The sequence below is a fragment of the Myotis daubentonii genome, chromosome 2 (genome assembly GCF_963259705.1).
Source record: "Myotis daubentonii chromosome 2, mMyoDau2.1, whole genome shotgun sequence".
In the NCBI taxonomy this organism is placed as follows: Eukaryota; Metazoa; Chordata; class Mammalia; order Chiroptera; family Vespertilionidae; genus Myotis; species Myotis daubentonii.
In genome coordinates this window covers 98,131,844-98,144,997 of record NC_081841.1, presented here as the reverse complement: position 1 = coordinate 98,144,997, position 13,154 = coordinate 98,131,844, and the positions used below count along the sequence as shown (strand labels likewise).

General features: G+C 38.4%; 1 protein-coding gene across 16 annotated transcripts in view; it reads right to left on the bottom strand.

Moving 5' to 3' along the window:
- The window catches only part of ERC1 (ELKS/RAB6-interacting/CAST family member 1), a 524,562-nt gene that overhangs the window by 242,891 nt on the left and 268,517 nt on the right, over positions 1-13,154 (bottom strand). The window lies entirely within an intron of this gene.

Below are 13,154 nucleotides of genomic sequence, written 5' to 3'. Positions count from 1 at the left end.
TTACGGCCTATATTTTATTCTAGGGTTTTTATGGTTTTGGGTCTCTAAGTCATCAATCTCAATCTATTTTGAATTAATTCTTGTGTATGGTAAAGAAGGTGATTTACTTTCATTTTTGCACGTACCAGTCCAATATTCCCAACACCATTTATTGAATAGACTATCTTTACCCCATTGTATATTTTTGCCTCCTTTGTCAATATTAATTGACTATAAAGGCACAGATTTATTTCTGGCCTTTCTATTCTCTTCCCTTAATCTATTGCACTGTCTTATAGCAATATTTTTCTGATATATCTCCTAAGGCAAGGGAAACAAAAGAAAAAATAAACAAATGGGATTATTATCAAACTGAAATATTTTTGCATAGCAAAGGAAACCATCAACAAAATAAAAAGACAACCCACTGAATGGAAGAACATATTCACCAATGATAGATCTGATAAGAGATCAATATCCAAAATTTATAAAGAACTTAAAAAACTCAACACCAAAGAAAAAACCCACACCAAACAATCTAATTAAAAAATGGGCAAAGGGCCCTAGCTGGTTTGGCTCAGTGGATAGAGCGTCAGCCTGCAGATTAAAGGGTCCCAGGTTCGACTCTGGCCAAGGGCACATGCCTGGGTTGTGGGCTTGATCCCCCCCACCCCCCAGTGGGATGTGCTGGAGGCAACCAATCAATGATCCTCTCTCATCATTGATGTTTCTATCTCTTTAGCTCTCTCCCTTCCTCTTTGAAATCAATAAAGAGATATTAAAAAAAAAAAAGCCAAGAGCTCTCTTTAAAAAAAATAAAACAGAAAGAAAAAAAAATGGGCAAAGGACCTGAATAGACACTTCTCCAAAGAGGACATTCAGATGGCCAATAGACATATGAAAGGATGCTCAATGGCACTAGTCAGAAGAGAAATGCAAATTAAAACTGCAATGATATATTACCTCATACCTGTCAGAATGGCTATCATCAACAAGTCAACAAACAAGTATTGGCAAGGATGTGGAGAAAAGGGAACACTTGTGCACTGTTGGTGGGAATGCAGATTGGTACAGCTGCTGTGGAAAGCAGTATGGAGTTAAACCCAAAAATTAAAAATGGAACTGCCTTATGACCCAGCAATTCCACTTCTGGAAATATATCCAAAGAATCCAGAAAGACTAATTCGACAGAATATATGCACCTCTGTGTTTATTACTGCATTATGTACAATAGCCAACATTTGGAAGCAGCCTAAATGTCCATCAGTAGATGAATAGATAAAAAAGCTGGATACATTTACAAAACGGAATACTATGCGGCCATAAAACGGGAAATCTTACCCTTTGGGACATTATGGATGGACCTGGAGAGCTTATGCTAAGTGAAATAAGCCAGTCAGAGAAAGACAAGTATGATTTCACTCATATGTGGAATCTAATGAACTAACATGGAGATTCATACATACAGAGCAGGCTGACAGCTGCTAGGGATGGGGGAAGCTGGGTAGGTGTGGGTGTGAAGGGATTAAGCAAAAAGGGGGGAAAGAAAAAGCTCATGGACATGGACAATAGTGAGGTGACTATAGGGAGGGCATAGGGGAGGAAATGGTGATAGGAGACTTGACTTGGGGTGGTGAACACACAATACAGATTGTGTGTTTTAGAACTGTGCTCTGAAACCTGTATAATTTTGTTAACCAGTGTCACCCCATTAAATTCAATAAAAAGGAGAAAAATAGCATCAAAAAGAAGGAAATACCTAAGTATAAATTTCACAAAAGAAATGCAAGCTATATAGACTGGAGATTGAAATATATTGTTGAAAGAAATTAAAGAATATTTACATAAATGGAAAGACATCATGGTCATGGATCAAAAGGCTTAATATTGGTAAGATTGCAATACTCCCCAAATCCATCTATGAGTTCAAGAGTTCAACGTTATCCCTATAAATCCTCTGGTTGTCCTTTTTTTTGTTTTGTTTTTGCAGAACTTGACAAGCTGGTCCTAAAATTCATATGGAAATAAAAAGAAGCCAGAATAATATAAGTAATCTTGAAAAAGGAAAATAAAGTTGGAGGACTCATACTTCCCAACTTCAAAATAGAATACACAGCTTTGGGATAGTAGTGGAATAAGGATGACAAAGAGATTAAGAGAAAAAAATTGAGAGTCCCAAAATAACTTTTCTGATTAACTGATTTTTCTGAGAAAAGTGTTAAGGCAGTACAGGGAGGAAAGAATTTTCTTTTGAACAAAGGGTGCCTATTTCCTCACATTTTAAATTTCCCGTGACATTGACTTCTTGATAAAAGTGTCACTTGTCCTATACAATATTCCACATTTTTGATTCATTTGATTTTTCTTTTTATAGCTATTTATGCTGTTCCTCTTTTCCTCATGTTTCCTATAAACTAAAACTTGTAATCTACAGAATTCATTTGATTTGGGGACACACATGTGCATGCGTGCGTGTGTGTATGTGTGTGTCTTTCTGACAATAGTACTCCATAGGTGAGGCTATGCAGTTCATGAAACATCACACAAAGAGACACACAGAGGTGTCTGTCTTACTTTGAGCAATAGCATTGATTAGTTGATTCAGATGGCAAGAGCCTGATTTCTTCATCATAAATTTCTCAATCTTTTACCAAATTCTTTTATCATTTCAATAATAATCAGTGAAGTTAAACATATTTCATTTGTTTAGGGGCCAGTGTATTTCTTCCTTGAAACTCTCAATCAAATCTCTGTACACCAACCCCCGCACTACCACCCCCCATTGTTTTTCTTACCCTTGTTGATTTGGAGGAATTTTAAACATATAAATGAGCATATACTCTAGATAACAACCTTTCATCAATTATATGTGTAGCAAATCTCTTCCAGTTTATGGCTTATGTGTTCCTTTCAGAATTTTATTTTAGAAAGAAGAAGGAAGAGAAGGAAGGAGGAAGGAAGGGGGGGAGAGATTGATTTGCTGTTCCACTTATTTATACTTATTTATGCATTCATTGGTTGATTCTTGCACGTGCCCTGACCAGGGATCAAACCCACAACCTTAGTGTATTGGGGTGACACTCTAATCAACTGAGCTACCTGGCCAGGGCCTCATTCTGATATATTCTGATGATCTGAAATATCTTAAATTATATGATCAAATTTATTAAGCATTTATTTTAGGATTTGTAACTTTTACATCCTGTTTAAGAAATCCTTTCCTATATCTATAATAATAAAAGTATAATATGCTAATTAGAGCCGATGTCCTTCTTTCTGGACAAAGGCCGAGGCAGAGGCGGCAGAGGCCCCTGGCCGCAGGGAAGGCAGGTGGGGGCTGGCGCCAAGGTCCTTACCTGAATTTCATGCATCAGGCCTCTAGTTATACTGTATTAATGATACTATACTATATTAGTGATATTTCCAACTTTTGTATTGCCTTCAGTAGTAGAATGAAGTAGTGGTCCCAATTATTCATTCCCCTATAGTAATAGCATATGTCCACATCACTGCCATAGCCATATGATGGAGACAAAGTACATTTCCTTGACCCTAGATTTTGGCTTAGCTAAGTGACTTGCTTTGGGCAATAGGATGTTAGCAGATCAGACACAAGATAAGGCTTGCAATATGTGTGATTAGAATGCATTTCTACCATTGCCAAAACACACACACACACACAAAACAAAACAAAAAAACAACAACATTGTACTGAATAGCTGTTGCCTCTCAGTTGGGTCCTAGAATAAGCCATGAGGACCACAGCCACCCTAGTCAGCAACTAAAGCAGAGCCAACCATGTTAACCCTCCAATCTACATGACTGAGAAATAAATTTTTATTATTATATGTAGTATTAGTAAGGGTTCTCCAGTGAAACAGAACCAGTAAGATGTAGTATACTGAATACAGTGTGTGTGTGTGTGTATTTATGCATATATACATATATTTATGCACATATACATATACTGTATTCAACATATACCCTGTTGATTCTGTTTCTCTGGAGAATCTTGACAAATAAAAAAATACATTAATTTTTTTTAGTAATATAATTCATTATATTATTAATATATCATACTATATTAATATATAAAATATATTATGAAATATATTTTATAAGGAATTGGTTTATATGATTATGGAGTCTGACAAGTGCCAACATCCAGAGTGAGTAGGCAAGCTGGAAGCCCAAGAGGAGAGTCCATGGTATCATTCCAGTCCAAAGGCTGGCAAGCAAAAGACCCAGGAAGAGCCAAAGTTTCAGGTCCACTCCAAAGGCAGGCAAAAAATTGGTATCCCAGTTTGAACACAATCAGGCAGGATTTATTCTTATTCAGGAGAGGGGAATCCTTTTTGTTCTATTCAGGAATTCAACTGACTGAAGAATGAATAAAATAGGGTGAGAGCCTTCCACATTAGGAAGGGTGATTGCTTTACTCAAGTCTTTGGGTTTCAACATTAATCTCATCCAAAGACATGCTCACAAAAACATCCAGAAGAGATTTCAACTAGATATCTGAGCACTCGTGGTTCAGTCAAGTTGACAAATAAAATTAACCATCACAATACGCTGTTATTTTGTGACTGTCGGTAATACAATGCCTCACTGAGAAGTATTCAAAGAGTTTTAAAGGATTATATTTCACATGTAGTCTTTAATCTACCAGAAGCTGATTGTTTCATATGGTGTGCGGTAGAGGTACAGTGTCAATTTTCCCCACAGGGATATCTAATGCCTCAATACTATTTATTAAAAATTAGAGGCCTGGTGCACAAAAATTTGACAGTTATCAAATATATTTCTGTGCTTTCTATTATGTTCTACTGGTTTGCCTATCCCTGCACCAAAATTACATTGCCTTAATTGTTATAGCTTATAAGTCTTGATATCTAAGATGCTTTTTGAAAAAGCATCTTAGCTATTCTTGAATTTTTACAAAAAATATTTGAGTCTACATGTTCCAGGCACTGTTCTAGAACAGTTCATGTAAGAGATATAATTAGGACTTTAATATCTTTCACAAAGTTGTATAATTTTTTTCATAAATATCTCAAATATTCTAATGAAATTTATTCTCAGGCACTTAATATGCTTTTTTAATGTTATAGTAAATAGTATCTTTTTTAAAAAAAATCTGTTTGGCACAGTTTATAGAAATGCAACTGATTTCTGTATACTGATACTATATCCAGTAGCCTTCTTAAATGTTCTTATTTACCTATATATATTTTTTATTTACTATGTAGATAACCATATTATATCTGAATGATAGTTTTTTCTCTTTCCTTCTAATCCTTAGAAATATGAGTTTCTTTTACTTGCCTTATTGCACAGCTCAGAATAATTACAGGATGCACTCTGTTCTGTGCCTGATCCTAAAAGGAATGTTTAAAAGTTTTATTCATAAATAAGTAGTTCATCAAGTAAAGGAAACGCCTTCTATTGCTAGCTAGGTACGTTTTTAAACTAAAAATTAACATAAATTTTATGCATTTCTTGAGATGATCACATGACTTTTATTATCTTTTAATATGGTAGACTACAGTAATTAGGTTTCTAATGATAACAATCTTAAAATCCTGAGATAAACTAAACTTCTTCAAGAATATTTTTCTTTTTCACATACACTAATTTTTTTTTTTATTGCTTAAAGTATTACAAAGGGTATTACATATGTATCCATTTTATCCCCCCGCCCTAGACGGTCCCCTAGCCTCCCCTACCCCCCAGTGTCTTATGTCCATTGGTTATGCTTATATGCATGCATACAAGTCCTTTAGTTGATCTCTTACCCCCCTACCTCCTGCCCCCCAACCCTCCCCGGCCTTCCCGCTGCAGTTTGACAATCTGTTTGAGGCAGCTCTGCCTCTGTATCTATTATTGTTCAAAAGTTTATAATGGTCTCTATTGTCCATGAATGAGTGAGATCATGTGGTATTTTTCCTTTATTGACTGGCTTATTTCACTTAGCATAATGCTCTCCAGTTCCATCCATGACGTTGCAAATGGTAAGAGTTCCTTCCTTTTTACAGCAGCATAGTATTCCATCGTGTAGATGTACCACAGTTTTCTAATCCATTCATCTACTGATGGGCACTTAGGCTGTTTCCAGATCTTACCTATGGTGAATTGTGCTGCTATGAACATAGGGGTGCATATATCCTTTCTGATTGGTGTTTCTGGTTTCTTGGGATATATTCCTAGAAGTGGGATCACAGGGTCAAATGGGAGTTCCATTTTCAGTTTTTTAAGGAAACTCCATACTGTCTTCCATAGTGGCTGCACCAGTCTGCATTTCCACCAGCAGTGCACAAGTGTTCCTTTTTCTCCACATCCTCTCCAGCACTTGTCGTTTGTTGCTTTGTTGATGATAGCCAGTCTGACAGGTGTGAGATGGTACCTCATTGCTGTTTTGATTTGCATCTCTCGGATGATTAGTGACTTTGAGCATGTTTTCATATGTCTCTTGGCTTTCTGGATGTCCTCTTTTGAAAGGTGTCTATTTAGGTCCTTTGCCCATTTTTTGATTGGATTGTTTATCTTTCTTTTGTTAAGTTGTATGAGTTCCCTATAAAGTTTGGAGATTAGGCCCTTATCAGATATGTCATTGGCAAATATGTTTTCCCACACAGTGGGTTTTCTCGTTGTTTTGTTGATGGTTTCTTTTGCTGTGCAGAAGCTTTTTATTTTGATGTAGTCCCATTTGTTCATTTTTTCTTTAGTTTCAAGTGCCCTAGGAGCTGTATCAGTGAAGAAATTGCTTCGGCATATGTCTGAGATTTTGTTGCCTTTGGATTCTTCTAGAATTTTTATGGTTTCCCGTCGTACATTTAAGTCCTTTATCCATTTTGAGTTTATTTTTGTGTATGGTGTAAGTTGGTGGTCTAGTTTCATTTTCTTGCATATATCTGTCCAATTTTCCCAGCACCATTTATTGAAGAGACTATCTTGGCTCCATTGTATGTTCTTGCCTCCTTTGTCAAATATTAATTGAGCATATTGGTTCGGGCCGATTTCTGGGCTCTCTATTCTATTCCATTGATCTATATGCCTATTCTTGTGCCAGTACCAGGCAGTTTTGAGAACAGTGGCTTTGTAATACAACTTGATATCTCGTATTGAGATCCCACCTACTTTGTTCTTTTTCAGGATTGCTGCAGCTATTCAGGGTCTTTTTTTATTCCAGATGAATTTTTTGGAGAGTTCGTTCTAGATCTCTGAAGTATCACATACACTAATTTTTGATGGGCAATATTTTGTTTAGAAAGTTCATGGTTGATAAACTTTTCCTTTCCTATATTAACTTTGTCAAGTTTTGATATGAAGTTATGTTACCCTTATAAAATATGTCGGTGGTTATTGTTCCCTCTTTTTTATTTTCTGAAACTGTTTCTGTTAGACTGAAATGACTTGCTCCTTATATGTTTACTAGAGGCCCGGTGCATGAAAATTCATGCACTGGAGGGGTGTCCCTCAGCCCGGCCTGCCCCCTCTCACAGTCTGGGAGCCCTCAGGGGCAGGAGGCAACCCGGCAATCAGGGGAAGGGGATGCCCCATCACACCTTTGCTGCTGCCACTGCCAGCAGCGCAAGCCTCGGCCGGCCCTTGTTACCAGAGCCTACGGCAGCCCTGGGCAGCTGGGGAGCTGACATCCGAGGCTTGCCTGCGCCTTGGGCTCGCCCTGGGGGGCTGAGGGGTCTGGGGGAGTCCAGAGGCAGGCACGTGGAGCAGCCGGGCCTTGCTGCACGTCTGCCACCCCAGTGGGGCTGAGGGGACTGGGTGCCGCCATCTTGTGGCTGTGGGAGCTGCCATCTTTGAGGGTGGGGCAGTCAATTAGCATATTCCCTCCTTATTGGCTGTGGGTGCCACCATCTTTGCAATAGCATGAGGGTCAATTAGCATATTCCTTCTTTATTAGATGGAATTAAAAATCACCAGTTTAACTCCTGGGCTTAAAGTTTGTGGGAGGGAAACTTTATTACTGACTTTTTTCTTTTCAGGTTATTGTTTTCATATTTCACTAGTTTTGCTAAATTCCATTTTTCTTAGTATTTGTTCATTTAGTCTAAATTTTCAAATGTACTGACAAAAACACCCTGTCTCTTTTTAATACCTGCAGGACTTGTAGGATGAGTCCTTTATCATTCCAAAAATTGTTCACGGTGCCTTCCTTCTTTTTATTTTTTAGTCTCACCAAAGGCCAGTCAATTTTCTTAGTGTTTTTAAATGACCTATTTGGGGCACTGTAACTACTTTTTTAAAAAGTGGAGAAAGGTTGGTTGTTATTAGATTCTCTACCATGGGCTGCCATTGACTTTTTCTTTTGGACTGTCAACATACAAAAAAAACCTTTCAAGTTCAACAGCTTATCAAGTACTTATCTTTAAATTCCCTGTCTATTCATCCCCTGACATGAGAATTTACTTTCTTGCCAATTTATGAATACATATTTTATTAGCTATCTTCAATTGTTTCTGTGGAGTTATTTCCCAGCATCTAGTCTGCCATGTTTATAGACATGTTTTATTTTTCATTACATTCTTTCATTTACAGAATTTTGCTTGTTACTAAAACATAATTCTCTTAAGATTGCTTCATTTTCCCAATCATTTGAATGTGAGGCCCTCAAGGTATTTCTACCCCAGACCACACATTCACTCAAAAAAGTTTGAGAGCATGTTAGTATTTAAGACAAGAATGGTACCATATAGCAGGGTTTCCAAATAACCATCTGACGTGTGCTCTGGTTCCAAGACAGAGAACCAATCTCAAGTTCAAATTGAAATACTTTGCACTTTCTGTTACTTTTCCATAATCCCAAGAAGACATTCCACTATCTCTTTTTCGGTATCTATTCCATTACATGCCTACCACACAGCAGTTGTATAGTTTTGGATATAGTCACTGAGAAATGATGGTAATGAAAGTTGAGAAGAAAAGAAGAGATACATACCATACTAAACAATGAAAAAAATTCTCCAAAATTTAAAAATGTGGTTGAGGTCACATTACAATTTTCAAAAGCACATGTTTTAAGACATAAAAAAAAGATCAGGCAAGAGCTGTGATTCAAGTATGTAACTTAGCTGCCTCCAGTAACATATTATGGAGGAAACACAGGGCTTGATAGTGTACAGTGCCAGCAGGGCCAGATGGTTTGCTTAAATCACAAGCTAATAAACTTTTACTCAAAATAAGAAGGGAACAAATTATGACTTTACCACAGACCCATTTTCCTTAAGAAAGCAAAGCAACTGGGTGCTTCAGGTGCTGGCAAAGACTGCAACTTCAAGTTTCCCACCTTCTGTTCCACAACTGCAACTAAAAGACTTTCTGTAGCTTCAAAGACGCTTATTGAAAATCTTGTTATAGTTTCTTGGGAGATTAAGAGGCATAAATCTCCTAAGGGTGTGTTTGGTGGGGGGGAAGAATAACAAGAAAATAAGAGTGGTACAAAAAGAAAATTAACTAGAGGTTAAGAATTCATCATGTAAGTCAAACTTTCATTTGAGAAGTCCACTATTTTCTCAATTTCAAGAAAATTACAGATCAAGACCTAATGTTTTACAATTACAAAAAAAGAAAAAAGAAAAAAAGGTGCCAAGCTTGAGGTGAGGAGCGTTTTTAAACTATTAGTGAGAATGTATGTACGTACATACATACATACATACATACATTCAACCATTCTCTTCTAACAAATTCCTTTAGGTACCTCATAATCACTACTAATAAGAATTTGAGTTTACAGAATTCCTAATGGAGTTTTATGGTAGTGTTTACACAAGAAATCTCTTTTTTCCCAATATGTTCTTTTGGCCAATGCATGGTAATTCTTTGACAAGATATATACCAATAGTACAGTACTTTATGAATATGGAATAGCTATAGTTATTGCAATGATGATAGTAACAGCAACTTACATTACATGAATACTTTGAAGTACTCTAAATACTTAACATGGGTTGACTCATTAAATCCTCAAAATGATGCTACGAGGTTAGTATTAGATATTATTATTATCCCCATTTTTACAAAACAGGTTTAGAATTTAAGTGCTGTATTGAAGGTCATACAACCAGAAGAGACTGATCAAGGGTTCCAACCTAGACGGTCAGACTCCATTGTATTCACACTTTGCTATAATGTTATCAGTGTTCAAAAAGTCCCCAAACAGCTTTCTACAAGTATATCTAAAGAATCACTCTGGAAAAAAAGACGGAACGGACATCACCCAGAACCACAGGAACGCTGGCTGAGTGGAAGTCCTACAACTAGGAGAAAAGAGAAACGCATACGGACACTCAGAGGAGGCGCAGTGCTGAAGTCAAATTCTGAGGTGCGGAGTGAGTGGAGCGGGCTGGCGGCGGAGAGCGCAGTTGTTGTTTTCAATCGGGAGGGAGTCGCAGACTCTGAGCTCCAGATACAGGCGAGTCTTTAGGGACCCAGACTCAAACGGGAGAAGCAGGACTGTCTGGCTTCGGTCAGAGCGAGTGCAGCTTTCTCTCCAAGCTTTGCAGCGGGTGCTGGGACTCAGAAAGGCAGAGCCCCTGGAGACAGGACTGAGAGCCGCCATAACTGCTCTCTCCGGCCCACCCTGTTGATCCTGTGCGACCCGCCCTACCCAAGCCCTGCACAGAGGCATTTGCCGGATAGCCTCAGGCAAAGGCTAGATTAGCACCTCCCTAGAGGACAGAAGTTCTCTCACTGCTGACACAGCTGATTTTCATAGCCACTTGGCCTGGAGGTCAAACCCTCCCTGGGATTAGCTACAACAATCAAGGTTTAACTATAAGACTGTGAACAAAGACCACTAGGGGGTGCACCAAGGAAGCATAACAAAATGCGAAGACAAAGAAACAGGACAAAATTGTCAATGGAAGATATAGAGTTCAGAACCACACTTTTAAGGTCTCTCAAGAACTGTTTAGAAGCCGTCGATAAACTTAATGACATCTACAAGAAAACTAATGAGACCCTCGATGTTATATTGGGGAACCAACTAGAAATTAAGCATACACGGACTGAAATAACGAATATTATACAGACTCACGACAGCAGACCAGAGGAGCGCAAGAATCAAGTCAATGATTTGAATGCGAGGAAGCAAAAAACACCCAACCGGAAAAGCAAAATGAAAAAAGAATCCAAAAATGCGAGGATAGTGTAAGGAGCCTCTGGGACAGCTTCAAGCGTACCAACATCAGAATTATAGGGGTGCCAGAAGATGAGAGAGAGCAAGATATTGAAAACCTATTTGAAGAAATAATGACAGAAAACTTCCCCCACCTGGTGAAAGAAATGGACTTACAGGTCCAAGAAGCGCAGAGAACCCCAAACAAAAGGAATCCAAAGAGGACCACACCAAGACACATCATAATTAAAATGCCAAGAGCAAAAGATAAAGAGAGAATCTTAAAAACAGCAAGAGAAAGAAACCCAGTTACCTACAAGGGAATACCCATACGACTGTCAGCTGATTTCTCAACAGAAACTTTGCAGGCCAGAAGGGAGTGGCAAGAAATATTCAAAGTGATGAATACCAAGAACCTACAACCAAGATTACTTGATCCAGCAAAGCTATCATTCAGAATTGAAGGTCAGATAAAGAGCTTCACAGATAAGGAAAAGCTAAAGGAGTTCATCACCACCAAACCAGGATTATATGAAATGCTGAAAGGTATCCTTTAAGAAGAGGAAGAGGAAGAAAAAGGTAAAGATACAAATTATGAACAACAAATATGCATCTATCAACAAGTGAATCTAAGAATCAAGTGAATAAATAATCTGATGAACAGAATGAACTGGTGATTATAATAGAATCAGGGACATAGAAAGGGAATGGACTGACTATTCTTGGGGGGGGGGAAAGGGGTATGGGAGATTCGGGAAGAGACTGGACAAAAATCGTGCACCTATGGATGAGGACAGTGGGTGGGGAGTGAGGGCGGAGGGTGGGGCGGGAACTGGGAGGAGGGGAGTTATGGGGGGGAAAAAAGAGGAACAAATGTAATAATCTGAACAATAAAGATTTAATTAAAAAAAAAAAAAGAATCACTCTGGGGAGTGTTCCCATGCCCACTTTTACATATTTCCATCCTTCCTTTCTCTCCCTTCTCTTCTCCTCCAAAACGCTGATTTCCTACCAGGTACCAGATAATTTGTGTTATGCTTTGAGGGCACAACAGAAAGCAAAAGACATGTTTCTCTATCACTCTTGAGCTTAGAGTCCATACAGAGATTTAGTAACTAATTCATAAATATATAATTATACATTGTGAACAGTTATGTAAGAAGTTATAGGAAGCTGTAATAGTAAGTAACATGAGGTTCTGATCTATGTTTTGGGGGCCTAGACAAAATTTCCCCAAGTAAGCCGATGGACCAGAAAGGGATTCCAGCTTCAGGTCCCAGCATGAATAGTAGCCCTGAAGTGGGAAAGCACATATCTACAAGAGAAGATTAAAAAAAAAAAAATCGAAGTATCACAAGCTTTCAGAACAAAGGGAAGAAGGGGACAAATGTGGCAGGAGAGGAAGGAAGGGACCAGATGTGTAAAAAGATCATGTAGGTAATAGTGGGTACTTTGCTTTTATCCCCAAGGCAACAGGAAGGTACAAAAGGGTTCTGACAAAATAGAGGAGCAAGAGGGTTTAGAATGTTAAAATCAGAATCTACACTAATAAAAGAGAAACATGCAAATTGGTGTCACTCTGCTACACCCACCAGCCAATCAGGACGAGTATGCAAATTAACCCAACAAAGATGGTGGTTAATTTGCATACGCAGGTGCAGAGCGAAGACTGAAGACAGCATAGAAGGAAGCCAAGTGCTGCAGAAGGGAGCAAAGCGGCGGAGAAGGGAGGGAGCTGAGGCAGTGGACATGGAAGCGGAGCCGAGGTAGCGGAGACAGGAGGGAGTGAGGCAGCTGAGACGGGAGGGAGAGAGGCAGCAGGAAGCCCTGTTCTTGCAGGAATAGGCCCAAGGAAGCCCTATTCTTGCAAGAATCTTCCTACAACGGGCCTCTAGTTATTAAAATAATGGACCAAGGAATTGAAACTGAATAGAGAGGAAAGCAAAGACAGACTAATGGATTAGAATACACCAAGAGACAAGTAAGTTCAAATGATGTGGAAAGATAGTTGTAGTGGTAATACTTGAACAAGAAAATTAAA